The following is a 21,152-nucleotide window of genomic DNA, read 5'->3' on the forward strand; positions in this document are numbered from 1 at the left end:
AGATGACAGGGAGGCCGCTGGTTGCTAAAAAGACAACTTGAACTTAAAAGAAGGAAAATAAGAAGTTCAAAACCGAGTATCAAAATCGGAAATAGGAGGAAGTGATCAAAACCCTTCTAGACCCCATGAGGTGACCTTAAACTTCATAACGAAAGTAGAAGTGTATAGAACCTATCAGAACGGTGGTCATCCCTGGTGCAGCAAACCTATCCAACATACGTATTTCTGGATTAAGGTGACAAACTCTTTTATAAAACGGAAAACATACCCCTATGGGATTGAGAAATAGAGGGTAAACCCAGAGATTATATTACAACCTGTCTCACTTGATTTCCAAGTGATTTTAAAAAAAACCCGTCCTGAAGAAGGTGTGACACACTGGTCAAGACACCGAAACGCTGCGTCGACTCTTTGGTTTTTACTGTAATGTTTTTGTATAATGATGCAATCTGTGATGTACTGTAAAGTGATGAAAATTTTAATAAAGTATTGTTTTTAATATACCCAAATACAGTTAGATCCCCTTTTTTTTAATGCCACAGGAACTATATCTGTTTTGTTTTAGTTTAGGATGTTTAGTTGACCTCGAGTAGTTAAGACTGTTTCTCACATTGTCATTGGGGTCCAGGTCGAATGACAGGACCAGGTGTGACACAACAATAGTGTTGAAGCCACGCTAGGTCTTTTGGGAACAAGGGGCCGTGACAGAGGGTATCCCCTGACAACTAGGGACTTTCTTGTGTTTTAACGTTGTAGCATTATAGACATCCATCCCTCATGCCCTAGGACTTGAGGCAGTCAAATGGGCTTTACTGCAAGAGAACAAATCCGAAACCACCAACTGTTTCATTATTCAACTCTTGGAGTTTTGTTTAACTAACAGTTACTTCACATGGCAGGAAAACTTTTACCTTCAACTCAACGGGACTGCCATGGGTTTTCCAGGAGCCTGTGTATACGCAAACACCTTCATGGCCAAATTCGAAAATGATTTCATCATGGCAGATCAAACTTGGAAAGAAGGCTTGGTATATTATAAGAGATATATAGATGATATATTTCTCATTTGGAAGAATTCACAAACTTCTTTGATTAAAAACATTAAAACTCTGAATCTCATTGACCCCAGGATACAATTCACTTATCAGATTGATAGACAAGCCATCCCATTTTTAGATGTGCTGGTTGAACTAAGAGAAAATCAAATTCACACTAGTGTGTATAAAAAACCTACAGACAAAAACACAGCATTACTTTACCAAAGTTTTCATCCAAAAGCACTGATCAACAACCTTCCAGTTTCCCAATTTATGCGAATTAGAAGGATTTCCTCAGAACAAAGTATTTGTGACCAGACATTACAAGAGCAAAAACAAAGATGCATAGAACGAGGATATCCCTCAGAAAAATTGGACTCACAAATTACAAGAGTATATTCAATAGAAAGATCCTCTCTTTTGGAAAAGAAACCTAAACAAACAAGCAAACAAGCAGTTTTTGTGTCTAAATACTCTTCAGCATCAAGAGACATCAAAAAGATTATCCTCAAAGATGGGAAATCTTAGAAACAGAAGAAGATTTTGGATCTCTTTACGAAAATAAACCTCTCTTCGCTTATAAACGCGGACAGAATCTCACAGAGTTACTCACCACACCAAATAGACAATCAATTCAATCCACATAGAATTCCCATAAAGGCTAAACAAAATGTTGGAACTGCAAAAACTGTAACAATGCCATCACTGGCAATCTACTTTCTCATCCAAGAACTGGAGAAAAAATCCAATTACGCCATTCAGCCAATTGTGATTCTGATCATCTAGTCTACACAATAAAATGTCCATGTGGACTTTTATATGTTGGAAAAACGGAGAGGAAACTGAAAATAAGACTCTCAGAACATAAAAGCAGAATACGAAATAAGAGTACCACTTCACCATTAGCAAATCATTGGATTGAGCTTCGCCACTCAATAGCACAATTAAAATTTCAAATAATTGAAGTAGTACCCCAAAAGCCTGGCTTCAACAATTCAAAAATTCTACTCCAACGAGAAGTCTTCTGTATAAAGAGCCTCCAAACGCTAGCACCACGAGGTCTCAACGACAAACTAGAGATGTCATGTTTCCTATGAACTCATTCAATACAGCAACCTGAGACTCCCAGAAAGTCCACTTCCTACCAATTTTCATTGATCATAAAATTCAATTACCGAATAACTCGATCCTTTGTGAATTAAAAAAAAAAATAATAACAGTGTTCGAAGACAATTCACTGTAAATTTATTGACACACACATATTTGACTTCTCAAATAACCCTATCCTCTTGTGTTTGTCTTAACGAAATAACCACAGACCATGCATCTATTTCAATCAAAGATTTCATCTGACACGACATCTTAAACTAGAGTATTCGAGACAACCCATCCTCTCACACTTTGTCCATTCTTTTTATTAAATAACTACAGACCATGCATTTATTTCTATCATATATTCCTACTGAAAAAATTTCTTTTGGCCAGACTTGAGCCATAAATCAGGGAACTACAATTTACTTGATTGTCCACGAGAGTCTGAATAATACAGTTTCAACTATGTCACACTCTAGTCCTACTACGATGTCTATCACCCCTTCTTGTGTATATTACCACCATCTTGCCTTGCATTACATCGTAAACTTAAGTTTATTTCTTGCTTAACATGATTTGAACTAAATGTAAAGTCCCACACCAATTCTATTCGTGCTACCTTCGAAAATATGAACTCGACATTACATACAATCATGTAATGTTCATCATCTCATCCTCATTTGACATTACAAGCGAGCCGCTTCTTTTCTGCTTAAATAGGAATTCAAGCTTGGACAATACATAGCTAGCTATTTTTATTTTTTCAAAACCCCGGGTTCAGTCCGCCGTCTTCCTTTTATTTCACATACAGCAACACAAGGCCAACTCTCTGAGTTTAGTCCGCTGTCTATCTTTATTTAGCGCATAGCGAAATCAGGAAGAACACACGCTTTTTTCGGCAGAACACGGATGTAAAACACCACGGCTCTGTCTCTCCCGTCAACGTGGGTAAGTTAATCCGAAATTCGTGATCCTTGATATCTATATAAATTAAGGCATTCGCATGTGCTAAAACGATTTTTTACTTTCTTCTCTTAGCTTCCACATTCGTGGACTACATCATTCCTTTTCTACTTTATCGGAAAATGCTCCTTTTTACCCAGGTGAGATGTGCAAAAGCACATTGTAGTTTGATTAACAGCCACCTTAGCAGCCACTGTGATACATAATATTAGCTTGAATTTTAAATGTATTTCATCCAATCCATAGGTTGTCACGATTATCCAGCAACACATCTGTATTGCTGTAATTAGGTAAGATTTTGCACGATATACTTTCTATGACCAATGGTTCACATAATACCCCATTTAAAACCAAAACATATTTATCTGCAGATGCACATGGTTAATCGTTCGACATTACGTGTACTACCGCACTCCATACTCATCAAAAGGGTAAGACTATTTAAAATGTGGTTTCACCAACTTTATCCCATAATAGAACTATCATAGACACCATTCCTATTGTCTAACTGCATACAAAAGGCATCGTTATATTTCGTTTCCTTTACACATTCTTTTCTCTATTCCACAGAACCCCTGACGAAGGAACATTCATTCCGAAATGCATTGGGTCATGATGTGATTGTATTTTTGTTTTGTAAATGTATTGCACATTTCGTTGGAAATTTGAAGCAATGTACATGTAAAAAATGCAAATGTAAAAAAAAATCCAAACTTACAACTGATTTTTGAAAATGTAATGTTTATGAATTCCTTGTATACATGATTAAAATGTTTTGAAAGGAACACCACTACTAGTAGATGCATGTCAGAGTCCTAACTGCCCTTCAGAACTAGGCCACTTACATTTGTATTCAACGCTAGCAGGCGTTAATCTGGCATAGCACACATATCGTTTCAGCCGTTCAACTTCTTGAAAACGAGTGCGATTCCCGCACACATACATTTATCCTAAGTTAAACATCAAGCAAAGGTAAGAGAAGTTTTGGGGAGGCATAATTAATAATGGACATGTTTTCATTAATTCAATTTCACACACCCCTTTGAATCCAGTTGCAGAATGCATAGACTAGGAGGAGAGACTGACAGTACTAGTAGGACAAGTCACTCAGTGAGGGGTACCGCATCTATCTGTTTGTGTCTTACAAAGTCAGCCAATTACTTAAATCAAACACTGGCTGTAGGCGGCCCTGTTCCAGCAAGGAAACAGTGTGATGTAAAACAGTAACCCCTCCCACAAAACATTAACAACATCGTATGTAAGGTAGAAATATATAATTTAATCCCCTAACAAAAATAAACTATGTACAAAAATCCCACACCACCTGACCCACCCCTCTCCCTAACCCCAACCAAGGTCCGTAAAGAAAAAGTCCAACCTACTCAATTGTCCAAAGAAACCCCAATGCCCGATTCCTACCCAGCAAAAGAATAAATAAAAAGAGGCAATAAACAGGGTCTTATGCTCGGCTAGGTCGACTCTGGAGGACACGTATTTGCTCCTCTAGGCGGGCAACATAGCTCTTTAATGCGCCGCAGTTGCATCCACGGGGGGCAGCAGTGATGTTGAAGAGGTGGGCGGCTGCCAGATGGTGGCGCTGTAACACTGGAGGTCGATGGCTGGGGCCCGGTGCATTGGAGGAGGCTGCAGCTGCTGCCTCCTCTTCCACAACCACCAGCTGACGGTATTCCCGCTGTATGGCCTCCAGCTTCCGGCGCCAGGCCTTGGCTGCCAACTCCTTCCTGTCAGGTTTCCCCTTCGAAGGAGTAGCTATATATCAAGAAGAAAAAACAATTATTGTAAAACATACCCTTAGCAAAGCAGTAAGACAAATTAATTCTACACATAGTAGCACGGTTTCACTAGCAAGCACAGTACATAACATTTGTGGTATGTATCTATCCTCCCACTTCCTTGGCCTTTAACATTTGTGGGAGTTTCAGGCATGCAACCGACCATACATCTGATTCCTATCAGCCACCTATGCATGCATGCATCCCACGTATTCTTCTCTGCCACTCATAAATATTAAATCTCGCCCGTCCTTCTTCCTTCCACCCTTCTTTCACTTTTCGTACAACACATCGATCAAGGACATCTGATCTGACTTTTAGTCTTCTCCATAAAACTTTCACAGCTGAGTTGTAATCAGATAGAAGAGGCCATTGGTTACTCAACACTCCCGCCGCTAATGCTTTTACTAATGCTAAGTAAAGGGTGTCTTCAACCGTTCACAACTTCTTACTTAGTAAGTCTCAACAGTACTGTATACAGTACACCCTTGCAGTGAGTGTAATGTCAATAAGTAAGGATTACAAATATAACTTACCACCGCCTGCCACTGCTGCTGGCTCACCCCTCTGCAGCTCCTCCTACAACTGCCGCATCTTCTCCCTCAGCAGCCGCAACGCCTTTGCCGCTGGTCCTGACACTGGTGGTCGGTAGTACGCCTAGAAAAAACGTTACACATTTTTTTAGATGTCATATACACCTCCCCCTATTTTTCACTAGCAAGATTGAAAAAAAGAATGAATACATACATATACAACATACATCACTAGTACAAATCAGGTAGTAGAGTAGACACTAGTAGTTATATCATGGTCCCTAAGGTCAATCTAGTCTTTGCTTAGTTAGCCCGAGGCAGGTTACCATTTTACCTTTGTGTCTTTTATTTTTGCGCATGTTTCCTTGCACCTTGTTGTGTAAGACACCTTTAAGCCCACATGAGCTCATACTGTTACTTTCTGAGTGCTGCGTACAAGGTCAAACAAAACATGCCACTTAGTTATGAAGTTCTGGTGTTAGTCCATATTGCCTATCCATAAAAATGCTAGACTTTTTGGCACGACTGAGAAATGCTTGCAATATACTAACGCGCACCATTTTTCTCATATAGATGGAAGATTCCCTTCTACGAACCAGAGCTTTGCAGAGCTTATGATGTAACCAGTACTAGGTTCTTCTAAGGTGAGCTGTCCCCAGAATTCGCTCAGAGATCCTCTTTTATAATTTTATATAAACTATAATCCTACCAAGGGGATGATGGTGCTTACACCACTGTTCAGTTATCATGATTTCGCATTTTTTTTCTTCGTTCTATGGACTTGTAGTTGTTGTAAGTGTAACTAAGTGTAACAATGTTTATTGTTTTAATCTTATGCATTTTGCTGTTGGTGCTGCATTATAGAACAACGTACACAGCTTGTCAATTGAAAGGCAAATGCTACTTACCAGTATGCATCTGTTCTTGGCATGTAGGGCTGCTGACATTCATATCTTAGCATAGTTTTGGGTCCGGATGTTTGCACCTTGTTGTCCTGGAAGTGTCTTCGAAGTATCACAAGATAGGTGACTCCTCCCCTGGACTACAGTGCGCATGGGCATCTTCTCCATCTTCAGATTGTTTTTCGCCATTGTGGCAAAGATGGATTATAGGAAAGTAAGAGATGACCATGTAAATGTACCTAAGTAAGATAATCTTGCAGCTGTGACAGGCGCCGAGGAGGAGGGTGGGTATATGAATGTCAGCAGCCCTACATGCCAAGAACAGATGCATACTGGTAAGTAGCATTTTGCGTTCGAGGCATGTGGGCTGCAGAATTCATATCTTAGCATAGACTGTACAGCAGTTTCTCCTCTAGCGGTGGTCGCCTGTATCAGCTGCAGTGGTTTGAAAAAGAGTTTTAAGGACAGCCTGGCCCACAGAAGCTTGTTGCTTAGCTTGCACGTCAACACAATAGTGTTTAGTGAAAGTGTGTATGGTAGACCACGTAGCTGCCGTACAAATGTCTTCTAAGGGGATATTTCCTAGGAATGCCATGGATGCCCCCATTTTGCGCGTTGAGTGGGCTCTTTGGGGAACTGTTAAAGTGCGCTTTGCTTTTTGATAGCATATTTGAATGCATTTAACTATCCATCTGGCTATTCCTGCCTTTGAAATGGGATTACCCTTATGTTGTGGTGAAACAGCTACAAATAGTTGCTTTGTTTTTCTGAATGATTTTGTTCTGTCTACGTAATATAACAGGGCTCTTTTAACGTCTAGTGTGTGTAGAGCTCTTTCCGCCACGGATTACGGGTTTTGAACGAAAACTGGCAATTCTATGGACTGATTGATGTGGAAAGTGGATATAACCTTTGGCAGAAATTTAGGGTTTGTATGAAGCACCCCTTTATTGTGGTGTATTTGCATGAAGGGTTCCTGAATGGTTAGTGCCTGTATCTCACTCACTCGTCTAAGGGAGGTAATAGCAATTAGAGAAGCCACCTTCCATGTTAAGAATTGTAATTCACATGAATGCAGTGGTTCGAAAGGGGGTCCCATGAGTCTGGTAAGTACTATGTTTAAGTTCCAGACTGGTGAAGGTGGATGTTTTGGAGGGATTGTTCATTTAAGTCCCTTCATAAAAGCTTTGATAGGTGAGATTCTGAAAAGGGACACATGTTGTCTGTTTTGAAGATATGCTGCTATAGCAGCAAGATGCAGCCTTATAGATGAGTATGCTAGGTTACATATTTGAAGATGTAGCAGGTAACTGATCAAATTTTGGACGGAGGCTTTCAATGGATTTATTTGGTTATTATTACAATAAATTACAAATCATTTCCATTTAGCTGCATAGCATGCTCTGGTAGTGGGACGCCTAGCCTCCTTGATAATGTTCATACAGTCTGGAGGCAGGTTGAGATACCCGAACTCTAAGACCTCAGGAGCCAGATCGCTAGGTTCATCTGATTGATATCTGGGTGCCTGATTTCTCCACGATTTTGTGTCAACAGTTGTGGAGAGAGGCGTAGTCTTTGGTGAGGAACCACTGAGAGTTCTAGGAGCGTTGTGTACCATGGCTGTCTTGCCCACGTGGGAGCAACCAGGATCATTGTGAGTGATTGTTGTTTTAGTTTGCGTGCCACTAATGGAATCAGTGGGACTGGTGGAAAAGCGTACGCAAATCTGCCTGACCAGTTCATCCATATCGCATTGCCGTGTGACAACGGGTGTGGGAACCTGGTGGCGAAGGACGGGCATTTTGAGTTTTCGTGTGTGGCAAACCGATCTATGTCTGGATGTCCCCACTTTTGGAAGAATGGTTGGAGCACTTGAGGGTGAATCTCCCATTCGTGTATTTGCTGCCTGTGTCGGCTTAGTAGGTCTGCTATCTGGTTGTTGATCCCTGGGAGATGTTCGGCCAGGAGATAAATGTTTTGTGGAATTGCCGATCTCCACATGCTCTGTGCTAGATGAGACAGTTGCAGAGAGTGTCCCCCCCCCCTGTTTTTTAATATAGTACATGGGTGTCATGTTGTCTGTCCGGATTAATTCAGCCTTGTTGTGCAAGTATTTCTGGAAGGCTTTCATTGCTAGAAATACTGCCAGTAACCCTAAGTGATGTATATGTAGTGTCTTTTTTTTGACTGTCCAGAGACCTTGTACTGTATATTGAAGGAGATGGGCTCCCCAACCTGTCAGTGATGCGTCCGCTGTTAGAACTACCTGTGAAACTGGCTCTTGGAACAGTCGCCCTCTGGAAAGATTTTGTGGGTTCCACCACTGCAGAGAGCGGTAAGTGCAACTGTCTACCAACACTAGGTCTTTTAGTTGTCCTTGAGCTTGGTTCCACTGGCGTGCTAGGCACTCTTGTAAGGGGCTCATCTGAAGCCGAGCATGAGGGACGATGAATATGCAGGAGGCCATCATGCCTATCAGCTGCATGAACACTCGAGCTGGCAAGGAGTGTTGGGGCTGCAACTTTTGAATGAGAGAGTGCATGCTGGCTATCTTGGATGTGTTTGGGTATGCCTCTGCTATGGAGGTGTCTATTGTTGCTCCCAGATATTGTTGTATGTGTGAGGGTTGCAGATGGGATTTTGGGTAGTTTTTGGAAAATCCTAGACTGTGCAGTAGATGGATTGTCTCTGAGGTATGGTTGGTACATTGTGCGTATGAGTTGGATTTTATGGGCCAATCGTCCACGTAGGGGAACACATGGATGTGTTGCCTCCTGAGGTGCGCTGCTACTACTGCTAGGCATTTTGTAAAGACCCTTGGTGCTGTAGTTACCCCAAAAGGGAGAACCTTGAATTGATAGTGTTGGACATTGTATAGTGAACCTTAGGTATTTCCTGTGAGCTGGATTTATGGGCATATGAAAATATGCATTCTTGAGGTCCAGCGTGGCGAGGAAGTCGCTTTGCTGGAGTAGTGGAAGTACCTGTTGTAGGGTGATCATATGGAAATGATTTGATAGTATGTATTGGTTTAAAGCTCTGAGGTCCAATATTGGTCTGAGGGATTTGTCCTTTTTGGGGATGAGGGAGTACAGAGAATATACCCCTGTTCCCTGATGTTGTAGTGGGACTGGCTCTATGGCGCCCTTTTGCAGCATTGATAGAACCTCCAGTTGTAACAGCATGATGTGTTGTTTGGACATTGGACGGTGTTTGGGTGGTATGTTGGATGGAGTAGAAGGTAGTTCCAGGCAGTAACAATACTGGATAATTTGTCTCACCCACCTGTCTGTAGTAATGGCATTCCAGACAGGTAGGAATTGTGGGGTATATTATCAAGAATGGGCGTTACATTATCGCCAGGAAATTGCCGATAAAGCGGCGATAATGGGCTTGATAATATGCTCTATGAATTCCAATCGAAGCCCATGTTAGATGTGAAGACATCTAACATGGGCTTCGATTGGAATTCATAGAGCATATTATCAAGCCCATTATCGCCGCTTTATCGGCAGTTTCCTGCCGATAAAAGCGGCGATAATGTAACGCCCATTCTTGATAATATGCCCCTGTGTTATTCTGCCTCCGACTGGTGTTAAGTGGTCTGGAGGGAGAATTAGAGAGTCACTGTTTGGTGGTGGTGGAGGCTCGGGTGTTATTGTTACCACGTCCTCTGCTTTGTTATTGTTTCCTCTATAACCTCCTCTATTAGCTCCTCTATTAAATGTGCTTTGTGTAGGGCTCTTAAATAACGAAAAAGTTTGAGATGTGTTGCCTCTGTCTGAACCTCAAAAAGAGGAGCGACGAAAGGAGCCCCGAGATTGTTGGAATTGCAGTGCACCCATGGACTTAGCGGTGTCTGTATCTTTTTTCATTTTTTCTAAGATGGTATCAACTGCAGGAACAAAACAAGAAATCCTGATTTACAGGTTGATTTAGCCTGAAATACGGAGCCAGGGGTGCCTGCGTAGCAACACACTAGTGTTGACAGACCTCGCCGCTGTATCAGCTACGTCAAGGGCACATTTTATGGATGCGTTAGTGATGAATTTTCCCTCCTGTACTAGGTCGTTAGCCTTTGCCTGATATGGTTCTGGTAGGTGTTGTAATAATTCCTCCAGTTGGTCGTAATCTGCTCTGTCATACCGTGCTAGGAGGGCCTGGGTATTAGCAATTCTCCAGGTATTGCTGCCTGAGAAGCCACCCTTTTCCCTGAGGCTTCTAAGATTTTTGATTCCTTGTCAGGAGGGGGAGCCTCACCTGTGGTCTGTGAATTTGCTCTTTTCCTAGCATTAGATACCACTAAGGAGTCTAGGGGTAGTTGACCCTTGATATAAGAGGGGTCTGTAGGGGCCGGTTTATATTTTTTCTCAATTCTCGGATTCAGGATGTGCGCCTTGGTGGGGTCTTTAAAGACATCTGGAGCGTGCTTTATTACCCCTTTTATAATAGGGATTGTACGTACACTTCTTTCCGATGTTGGGAAGGTGTCACATAGAAAATCCTCCTCCATGGGGTCAGTGTGCATGTTTACACCATGAAACTGAGCTGCCCTATCTATTAACTGGTTAAAAGCTATAGTGTTGTCAGTAGGAGAGGGCTTTGTGGGGTATGGAGAGGGATCAGGTATGGGTTGTGTGTCATCTGTTTCATCAGGATCATTATGTTCACTCCATGAGTCGTGATCATCCTGATTATCAGGTTGTGCAAAATCATCCTGAGGATCTGCACTAAGCATTCGCGAAATTTGCGAATTTGCGATCCGCGAAAATCGCGGAAAAGTGAATTCACGATCCGCAAAATTCGCGAATTTGTGCGTTTTTTTGTGTTTGCGAGGGTTTTTGCCAGTTCGCAAGGGTTTTTTACAAGTTCGGGAACGCAAACTTACTTGTGTGGTCACAACGGTTGCGACCATGTTGTTTCTACGTGTCCAGCCTGTTTGCGACCCTGTGGTTCATCTCGGCCACCCTCCGGTTCATCACTGCAACCCTCTGGTTCACCACTGCCACCCTCTGGTTCATCACTATCACCCTCTGGTTCACCACTGCCACCCTTTGGTTCATCACTGCCACCCTCTGGTTCATCACAGAACCCTCTGGTTCACCACTGCCACCCTCTGGTTCATCACTATCACCCTCTGGTTCACCACTGCCACCCTTTGGTTCATCACTGCCACCCTCTGGTTCCTCACAGAACCCTCTGGTTCACCACTGCCACCCTCCGGTTCACCACTGCCACCCTCTGGTTCATCACTGCCCCCTCTTGTTCATCACTGCACCCTCTGGTTCACCACTGCCACCCTCTGGTTCATCACTGTCACCCTCTGGTTCATCACAGCACCCTCTTGTTCACCACTGCCACCCTCTGGTTCATCACTGCAACCTCTGGTTCACCACTGCCACCCTCTGGTTCATCACTGTCACCCTCTGGTTCTTCACTGCCACCCTCTGGTTCACCACTGCCACCCTCTGGTTCATCACTGCCACCCTCTGGTTTATCACTGCCACCCTCTGGTTCATCATAGCACCCTCTGGTTCCTCACAGCACCCTCTGGTTCACCACTGCCACCCTCCGGTTCACCACTGCCACCCTCTGCTTCATCACTACACCCTCTTGTTCATCACTGCACCCTCTGGTTCACCACTGCCACCCTCTGGTTCATCACAGCACCCTCTTGTTCATCACTGTCACCCTCTGGTTCTTCACTGCCACCCTCTGGTTCACCACTGCCACCCTCTGGTTCATCACAGCCCACTCGTTTTTGTGCCCTTCTGCCCTCTGCCCCACTAGTTTCTGCCCTCTGCCCCACACGTGTTTGTGCCCTTCTGCCCTCTGCCCCACTCGTTTCTGCCCCCTGCCTCACCCGTTTTTGTGCCCTTCTGTCCTCTGCCCCACTTGTGTCTGCCCTCTGCCCCACTTGTGTTTGTGCCCTTCTGCCCTCTGCCCCACTCGTTTCTGCCCTCTGCCCCACTCGTTTCTGCCCCCTGCCCCACTCGTTTTGTGCCCTTCTGCCCTCTGCCCCACTCGTGTTTGTGCCCTTCTGCCCTCTGCCCCACTCGTTTCTGCCCCCTGCCCCACTCGTGTTTGTGCCCTTCTGCCCTCTGCCCCACTTGTTTCTGCCCTCTGCCCCACTCGTGTTTGTGCCCTTCTGCCCTCTGCCCCACTCATTTCTGCCCACTGCCCCACTCGTTTTTGTGCCCTTCTGCCCTCTGCCCCACTCGTTTTTTGTGCCTTTCTGCCCTCTGCCCCACTCGTGTTTGTGCCCTTCTGCCCTCTGCCCCACTCATCTCCGCCCTCTGCCCCACTCGTTTTTGTGCCCTTCTGCCCTCTGCCCCACTTGTTTCTGCCCTCTGCCACACTCGTGTTTGTGCCCTTCTGCCCTCTGCCCCCACTCGTCTCTGCCCTCTGCCCTCTGCCCGACTAGTTTTTGTGCCCTTCTGCCCTCTGCCCCACTCGTCTCTGCCCTCTGCCCCACTCGTTTTTGTGCCCTTCTGCCCTCTGCCCCACTCGTTTCTGCCCTCTGCCACACTCGTGTTTGTGCCCTTCTGCCCTCTGCCCCACTCGTTTTTGTGCCCTTCACCCCACTCATTTCTGCCCTCTGCCCCACTCGTTTTTGTGCCCTTCTGCCCTCTGCCCCACTCGTTCCTGCCCTTTGCCCCACTCGTGTTTGTGCCCTTCTGCCCTCTGCCCCACTCGTTTTTGTGCCGTTCTGCCCTCTGCCCCACTCGTGTTTGGTGCCTGTCCAACCTGCTGATGTATTTTATTTCAGAATGGCGCCGGCAAGCTGCCAGCGCCATTCTAAAATAGTTACTAAGTTAGCTTCAACACAGCAAGCACTAATAGATAAAATAAAGCAGGTGCTCAAGTTGAAGGTCAAATTAAGTTACACAATCATTAATCACCCCAAGTTTGGGGTGATTAATGATTGTGTAACTGAATTTGAGCTTCAAACAGGAAGCACTAATAGATAAAATAAAGCAGGTGCTCAAGTTGAAGGTCAAATTAAGTTACACAATCATTAATCACCCCAAGTTTGGGGTGATTAATGATTGTGTAACTGAATTTAAGCTTCAACTTGAGCACCTGCTTTATTTTATCTATTAGTGCTTCCTGTGTTGAAGCTAACTTAGTAACTATTTTAGAATGGCGCTGGCAGCTTGCCGGCGCCATTCCAAAATAGTTACAAAGTCAGCAGTTCAACTTTTGCCCGCAATCCGTTCCGCTCGTGGATTTTGCGGCAAATTTGCGGATTTTGCGGACCGCTAAATTGGCCAAAATCCACAAAATCCGCGAGCGGAACGGATTTTGCGCCCATGCTTAGTGTAGGTGCTCTCTTAAGCACAGCGGGTCTAGGCGCTATGGAGAGCAGAGCAACACAAGAGATAACCTGAGCAGGGCTGGTGTAGGTGCTCTCTTAAGCACAGCGAGTCTGGTAGCTATGGAGAGCAGAGCGACTCGAGGGATAACATGAGCAGGGCTGGTGTAGGCGCTATCTTAATCACAGCGGGTTAGGGCACTATGAAAAGCAGAGCGACTCGAGAGATAACCTCAGCAGGGCAGGTGTAGGCGCTATCTTAATCACAGCGGGTCTGGGCACTATGAAAAGCAGAGCGACTCGAGAGATAACCTGAGCAGGGCTGGTGTAGGTGCTATCTTAATCACAGCGGGTCTAGGCACTATGGAAAGCAGAGCGACTCGAGGGATAACCTGAGCAGGGCTGGTGTAGGCGCTATCTTAAGCACAGCGGGTCTAGGCACTATGGAAAGCAGAGCGACTCGAGAGATAACCTCAGCAGGGCAGGTGTAGGCGCTATCTTAATCACAGCGGGTCTGGGCACTATGAAAAGCAGAGCGACTCGAGAGATAACCTGAGCAGGGCTGGTGTAGGTGCTATCTTAATCACAGCGGGTCTAGGCACTATGGAAAGCAGAGCGACTCGAGGGATAACCTGAGCAGGGCTGGTGTAGGCGCTATCTTAATCACAGCGGGTCTGGGCACTATGAAAAGCAGAGCGACTCGAGAGATAACCTCAGCAGGGCAGGTGTAGGCGCTATCTTAATCACAGCGGGTCTGGGCACTATGAAAAGCAGAGCGACTCGAGAGATAACCTGAGCAGGGCTGGTGTAGGTGCTATCTTAATCACAGCGGGTCTAGGCACTATGGAAAGCAGAGCGACTCGAGGCATAACCTGAGCAGGGCTGGTGTAGGCGCTATCTTAATCACAGCGGGTCTGGGCACTATGGAAAGCAGAGCGACACAAGAGATAACCTGAGCAGGGCTGGTGTAGGCGCTATCTTAAGCATAGCGGGTCTAGGCACTATGGAAAGCAGAGCGACTCGAGGGATAACCTGATCAGGGCTGGTGTAGGCGCTATCTTAAGCATAGCGGGTCTAGGCACTATGGAGAGCAGAGCGACACAAGAGATAACCTGAGCAGGGCTGGTGTAGGTGCTCTCTTAAGCACAGTGGGTCTAGGCACTATGGAAAGCAGAGCGACTCAAGGGATAACCTGAGCAGGGCTGGTGTAGGCGCTATCTTAATCACAGTGGGCCTAGGCACTATGGAAAGCTGAGCGACTCGAGGGATAACATGAGCAGGGCTGGTGTAGGTGCTCTCTTAATCACAGCGGGTCTGGGCACTATGGAAAGCAGAGCGACTCGAGGGATAACCTGAGCAGGGCTGGTGTAGGCGCTATCTTAATCACTGCGGGTCTTGGCACTATGGAAAGCAGAGGGACTCGAGGGATAACCTGAGCAGGGCTGGTGTAGGCGCTATCTTAAGCACAGTGGGCCTAGGCACTATGGAAAGCAGAGCGACTCGAGGGATAACCTCAGCAGGGCTGGTGTAGGCGCTATCTTAATCACAGCGGGTCTGGGCACTATGAAAAGCAGAGCGACTCGAGAGATAACCTCAGCAGGGCAGGTGTAGGCGCTATCTTAATCACAGCGGGTCTGGGCACTATGAAAAGCAGAGCGACTCGAGAGATAACCTGAGCAGGGCTGGTGTAGGTGCTATCTTAATCACAGCGGGTCTAGGCACTATGGAAAGCAGAGCGACTCGAGGGATAAACTGAGCAGGGCTGGTGTAGGCGCTATCTTAAGCACAGTGGGTCTAGGCACTATGGAAAGCAGAGCGACTCGAGGGATAACATGAGCAGGGCTGGTGTAGGCGCTATCTTAATCACAGCGGGTCTAGGCACTATGGAAAGCAGAGCGACTCGAGGGATAACTTGAGCAGGGCTGGTGTAGGCGCTATCTTAATCACAGTGGGCCTAGGCACTATGGAAAGCTGAGCGACTCGAGGGATAACATGAGCAGGGCTGGTGTAGGCGCTATCTTAATCACAGTGGGCCTAGGCACTATGAAAAGCAGAGCGACTCGAGAGATAACCTCAGCAGGGCAGGTGTAGGTGCCCTCTTAATCACAGCGGGTCTGGGCACTATGGAAAGCAGGGCGACTCGAGGGATAACCTGAGCAGGGCTGGTGTACGCGCTATCTTAATCACAGTGGGCCTAGGCACTATGGAAAGCTGAGCGACTAGAGGGATAACATGAGCAGGGCTGGTGTAGGCGCTATCTTAATCACAGTGGGCCTAGGCACTATGAAAAGCAGAGCGACTCGAGAGATAACCTCAGCAGGGCAGGTGTAGGTGCTCTCTTAATCACAGCGGGTCTGGGCACTATGGAAAGCAGAGCGACTCGAGGGATAACCTGAGCAGGGCTGGTGTAGGCGCTATCTTAATCACTGCGGGTCTTGGCACTATGGAAAGCAGAGGGACTCGAGGGATAACCTGAGCAGGGCTGGTGTAGGCGCTATCTTAAGCACAGCGGGTCTAGGCACTATGGAAAGCTGAGCGACTCGAGGGATAACATGAGCAGGGCTGGTGTAGGCGCTATCTTAATCACAGCGGGTCTAGGCACTATGGAAAGCAGAGCGACTCGAGGGATAACATGAGCAGGGCTGGTGTAGGTGCTATCTTAATCACAGCGGGTCTAGGCACTATGGAAAGCAGAGCGACTCGAGGGATAACATGAGCAGGGCTGGTGTAGGCGCTATCTTAAGCATAGCGGGTCTAGGCGCTATCTCTCTCAGAGTGTCAAAGGGTATATCCAGAGCACAGCAAATATGACCGGAACAGAGTGGGCGAGGGTTCTATGTAGAGTAAAGTACATCTAGGCGCCATCTATAACAGAGAGAGAACAGGAACATTAAGGGAACTATAAGGTAGGAAGCAGTGCAGGTGTAGATACTATTCAGAGCAGTAATCTATAGCACAGCAAGTGTAGGGGAAATGCACAGCACAGTGGGTCTAGGCACTATCCATTGCAGAGCAGATATAGGAATATTAAGGGCACAATAAGGTATGACCCTGAACAGAACAGATGTAGATGCTATCTAGAGCCATAGGTCTAGGCGCTACCCATAGCATAGCTAGTGCAGGAGCTGTGAAGAACACAGTGGGTCTCGGCGATCTCTCTCCCAGAGCGACAATATGAATATCCAGAGCTAATATGACCCGGAGCAAAGGGGGTGAGCGTCCTATGAAGAGCAAAGTGGATCTAGGCGCCATCTATAGCAGCGAAAGAACAGGAATATTAAGGGAACATTAAGGTAGGACCCAGAGCAAAGGTAGATGCCACCCAGAGCAGAGGGTCTAGGCGTTAATCCATAGCACAGCAAGTGTAGGCACTATGCACAGCATATTGGGTCTAGGCTCTATCTATTGCAGAGCGGCGAGAAGAGTATTAAGGGCACAATAAGGTATGACCCTGAACAGAGCAGGTGTAGGTGCTATCTAGAGCAGCAGGTCTAGACGCTACTCATAGCAGAGACAGTGTAGGGGCTATGAAGAGCAATGTGGTACTTGGCGCTAGTTACAGCAGAGTGGGTCTGGGAGGAACTCAGAACAGAGAGGGTGTCAATGATAGTAATCAGGCAGTGTGTGGACTGTACGGCTGTAATAGGGTGGTTGTTATTAGAAGGAGAGCTGTGGAAGTGTCTAGGCGCTATCAATAATATATCCACTGGGTGTTCTCATGAACTGAGCGACGTTAAATGCCATGAGGAATGAGATTAATCAAGACATTGATTATCAGGAACACAGTCATCCCAGCATCATCAGTAATGGATGAGTTAAGTGGGCCTGATCAATACATTGATTGGCCTTATGCGGAGGAGCGATATATTTAAACTTCTGAGTCACCAAGTAAAATTACCCACTCTGGCTGCAAATTACAGGCCTTCTTTTGGCATTTCAGGGATTCTACCAGATTCAAGTGTTGTGCTTTTATTTAATGAAACTAGGAGTGAGGTGCCATGCAATAGTTGCCATGATGCCACCCATTGTGGTATTTTTCTACTGAGAATTTGATACAATTAAGTGTCAGAAATGGACTCTTTATAGCCGTGGCTTCACAACTGAGAGCTTCTTATATAATGTGTGTCCTATATGCTTTTGAAGGCGGAGTGACCCCAGGTCTTTTAGTGGGGAGTCACAGCAGAGTGCAAGGGGCCCTGGGAGGTGTCCAGGACTTCTGTCTAGCACCTATCTAATGACCCAAACTCTTCCACCCACACCTCTCATGGCCTCATCTCTTGCACCCACACCTCTATCGTGTCCTCATCTCTTACCACTTTACTCTAGTGACAAAGAGAAGTGGCATAAAATACAGTGGTGCAGAGTAGATAGGCATAGAGAGCACTGGGGTTTAGAGTGCATTGGTTCTGAGTAAAGTGCATTGGTGCAGAGTAAGTAAAGTGGCGTAAAGTAGTGGTGTAGAGTGGAGTGGCAGAGTGCAATGGTGTAGAGAGGAGTGGTGCAGGTTGGAGTAGAGTGCCATAGAGTGCAGTGGCGTAGAGTAGATTATTTCAGAGTAGAGTGAAGCTGTGCAGGGTAAAATGGAGTGGTGAAGGATAGAGTGCAGATGTGTAGCGTAGAGTCGTGTAGAGTGCAGTGGTGTGGAGTGCAGTAGTGCAGAGTAGATTACAGTGGCATAGAGTGCATTGATGTAAAGATCAGTGGTGCATAGCAGACTGCAATGGCATACAGTTCAGTGGTGGAGAGTGCAGTCTTGCCGAGCAGAGTGTTTTAGAGTGCAGTGGCATAGGCAGCATTGTCCGAGTGTTGCAGAGTAGGGTTGATGTCGAGAGCAGTGGCATACTGTACAGTGGTGCAGCGTAGAATAGAGTGATGTGGATTGCAGTGATGTAGAGTGCAATGGTGTAGAGTGGCATAGAGTGCAGTGATGCAGAGTAGCTGGCAAAAAGTGCAGCGATGTAAAGTGCACTGGATTTGAGTAAAGTGTCGTAGAGTACATTGGGTAGAGGGCAGTGGTTTCGAGTAGAATGGCAAAGAGCACAGTGGAGTAGAGTGGTGTTGAGTTGCGCAGCGTATAGTGGCACAGTGCAGTGTTTATAGAGCAGATTGTTTCAGATTAGAGTGAAGTGGCGTAGAGTGGAGTTGTGCGAGAAAGAGTGCAGTGGCATAGGGTAGTGGCGTAGAGTGCACTGGCATAGAGTGTAGTGGTGCACAGTACAGTGCATTGGCTTAGAGTACTGTGGTGCAGAGTAGAGCACAGTGTGTAGAGTAAAGTGGCATAAAGTGTAGTGGCATAGAGTGCCATTGATTAGAGTGGTCCAGTGGAGCTGAGTTTAGTGTCGCAGAGCAGAGTGTTGTAGAGTGGAGTGGCGTAGAGTAAAATACCGCAGTGAGCAGTGCCATGAAGTACAGTGGCATAGAGATAGAGGAACTTATATCCCTGGGCCCTGTAAAATATATATATACATTAAAGTGAAGCAGTAATTTTTTTTCAATATATGTCCTTGATGTCAGATTGTCCTTGTGCGACTGCACTGTTGCCCAAATAGAAAGAGAGACATAAGTGTGGTTGCAAAAGGTAGGGACGGGAGAAAGTGACACTTGCATAAGCGTTTTGATGTTAGAGGTGATAACTCAAGTAGGTCAAATCTTTTTTTATAAAAAAATGTGCTCCGTGGCAGAGGTAGTGTGTCCCGAGTTGTAGTGGCATTAATTAAATATGCAGCTGTATTCTATTGTGGAACAACAAATTATTACTGTATATTAATATTATTTTTTGCCATAACAGGTTATTACACGTAGTACATATAATATAACTAAGGTACACTAACTAATGTTGTATAGGCTAGGGCTGGAAACGGAAAAAGAAAGCGAGAGGCCGGTATGTTTTGCTTATGTGATGTAGTAAGTGAAGTACGGGCCAGAAAGAGCAGATATTTGTCATTGTTATCCGTGGTGGAAGGGCATGAACAATGCAGTGTAAATGTTAGAGCCCGTGGTGAGCTGCAAGTAGACACAGTGATGGGCAAAGTGTTACAAGAACACAGAGGCTGATTGGGAAGCTTTGAGGTTGGAAAGGCAGAGGAAGAGGGGATTGGGGTGCTCGGAGCTGTGGATGAGTGGAGTAGAGTGCAGTGGCATGGAGTGCAGTGTAGCATAGAGTGCAGTGGCAGAGAGCGCAATCTTGTAGAGTTGGAAAGGCAGAGGAAGAGGGGATTGGGGTGCTCGGAGCTGTGGATGAGTGGAGTAGAGTGCAGTGGCATGGAGTGCAGTGTAGCATAGAGTGCAGTGGCAGAGAGCGCAATCTTGTAGAGTTGGAAAGGGAGAGGGGATTGGGGTGCTTGGAGCTGTGGATGAGTGGAGTAGAGTGCAGTGGCATGGAGTGCAGTGTAGCATAGAGTTTAGTGGCAGAGAGCGCAGTCTTGTAGAGTTGGAAAGGGAGACGGGATTGGGGTGCTTGGAGCTGTGGATGAGTGGAGTAGAGTGCAGTGGCATGGAGTGCAGTGTAGCATAGATTTAGTGGCAGAGAGCGCAGTCTTGTAGAGTTGGAAAGGGAGAGGGGATTGGGGTGCTTGGAGCTGTGGATGAGTGGAGTAGAGTGCAGTGGCATGGAGTGCAGTGTAGCATAGAGTTTAGTGGCAGAGAGCGCAGTCTTGTAGAGTTGGAAAGGGAGAGGGGATTGGGGTGCTTGGAGCTGTGGATGAGTGGAGTAGAGTGCAGTGGCATAGAGTGCAGTGTAGCATAGATTTAGTGGCAGAGAGCGCAGTCTTGTAGAGATGGAAAGGGAGAGGGGATTGGGGATGCTTGGAGCTGTAGATGAGTGGAGTAGAGTGCAGTGGCATGGAGTGCAGTGTAGCATGGAGTTTAGTGGCAGAGAGCGCAGTCTTGTAGAGTTGGAAAGGGAGAGGGGATTGGGGTGCTTGGAGCTGTGGATGAGTGGAGTAGAGTGCAGTGACATGGAGTGCAGCGTAGCATAGAGTGCAGTGGCAGAGAGCGCAGTCTTGTAGAGTTGGAAAGGGAGACGGGATTGGGGTGCTTGGAGCTGTGGATGAGTGGAGTAGAGTGCAGTGGCATGGAGTGCAGTGTAGCATAGAGTTTAGTGGCAGAGAGCGCAGTCTTGTAGAGTTGGAAAGGGAGAGGGGATTGGGGTTGCTTGGAGCTGTGAATGAGTGGAGTAGAGTGCAGTGGCATGGAGTGCAGTGTAGCATAGAGTGCAGTGGCAGAGAGCGCAGTCTTGTAGAGTTGGAAAGGCAGAGGGGATTAGGGTGCTTGGAGCTGTGGATGAGTGGAGTAGAGTGCAGTGGCATGGAGTGCAGTGTAGCATAGAGTTTAGTGGCAGAGAGCGCAGTCTTGTATAGTTGGAAAGGGAGAGGGGATTGGGGTGCTTGGAGCTGTGGATTAGTGGAGTAGAGTGCAGTGGCATGGAGTGCAGTGTAGCATGGAGTTTAGTGGCAGAGAGCGCAGTCTTGTAGAGTTGGAAAGGGAGAGGGGATTGGGGTGCTTGGAGCTGTGGATGA

The 21,152-nt window shown here is 46.2% G+C and overlaps 1 protein-coding gene across 2 annotated transcripts in view; it reads right to left on the bottom strand.

Moving 5' to 3' along the window:
• The window catches only part of LOC144768527 (uncharacterized), a 279,835-nt gene that overhangs the window by 22,795 nt on the left and 235,888 nt on the right, over positions 1-21,152 (bottom strand). The window contains exons 2-3 of one of the 2 annotated variants that reach the window (XR_013598583.1): positions 5,422-5,542; positions 4,567-4,862 (exon numbers count right to left, since the gene is read on the bottom strand). The exons of the other annotated variant lie outside the window; for it this stretch is intronic. The gene's annotated coding sequence lies outside the window, so the exon portion shown is untranslated. Of the gene's footprint in view, positions 1-4,566; positions 4,863-5,421; positions 5,543-21,152 lie in introns of those variants that run through there. 2 annotated transcript variants of the gene reach the window in all.

Source organism: Lissotriton helveticus, chromosome 1_1 (genome assembly GCF_964261635.1).
Source record: "Lissotriton helveticus chromosome 1_1, aLisHel1.1, whole genome shotgun sequence".
Lineage (NCBI taxonomy): Eukaryota > Metazoa > Chordata > Amphibia > Caudata > Salamandridae > Lissotriton > Lissotriton helveticus.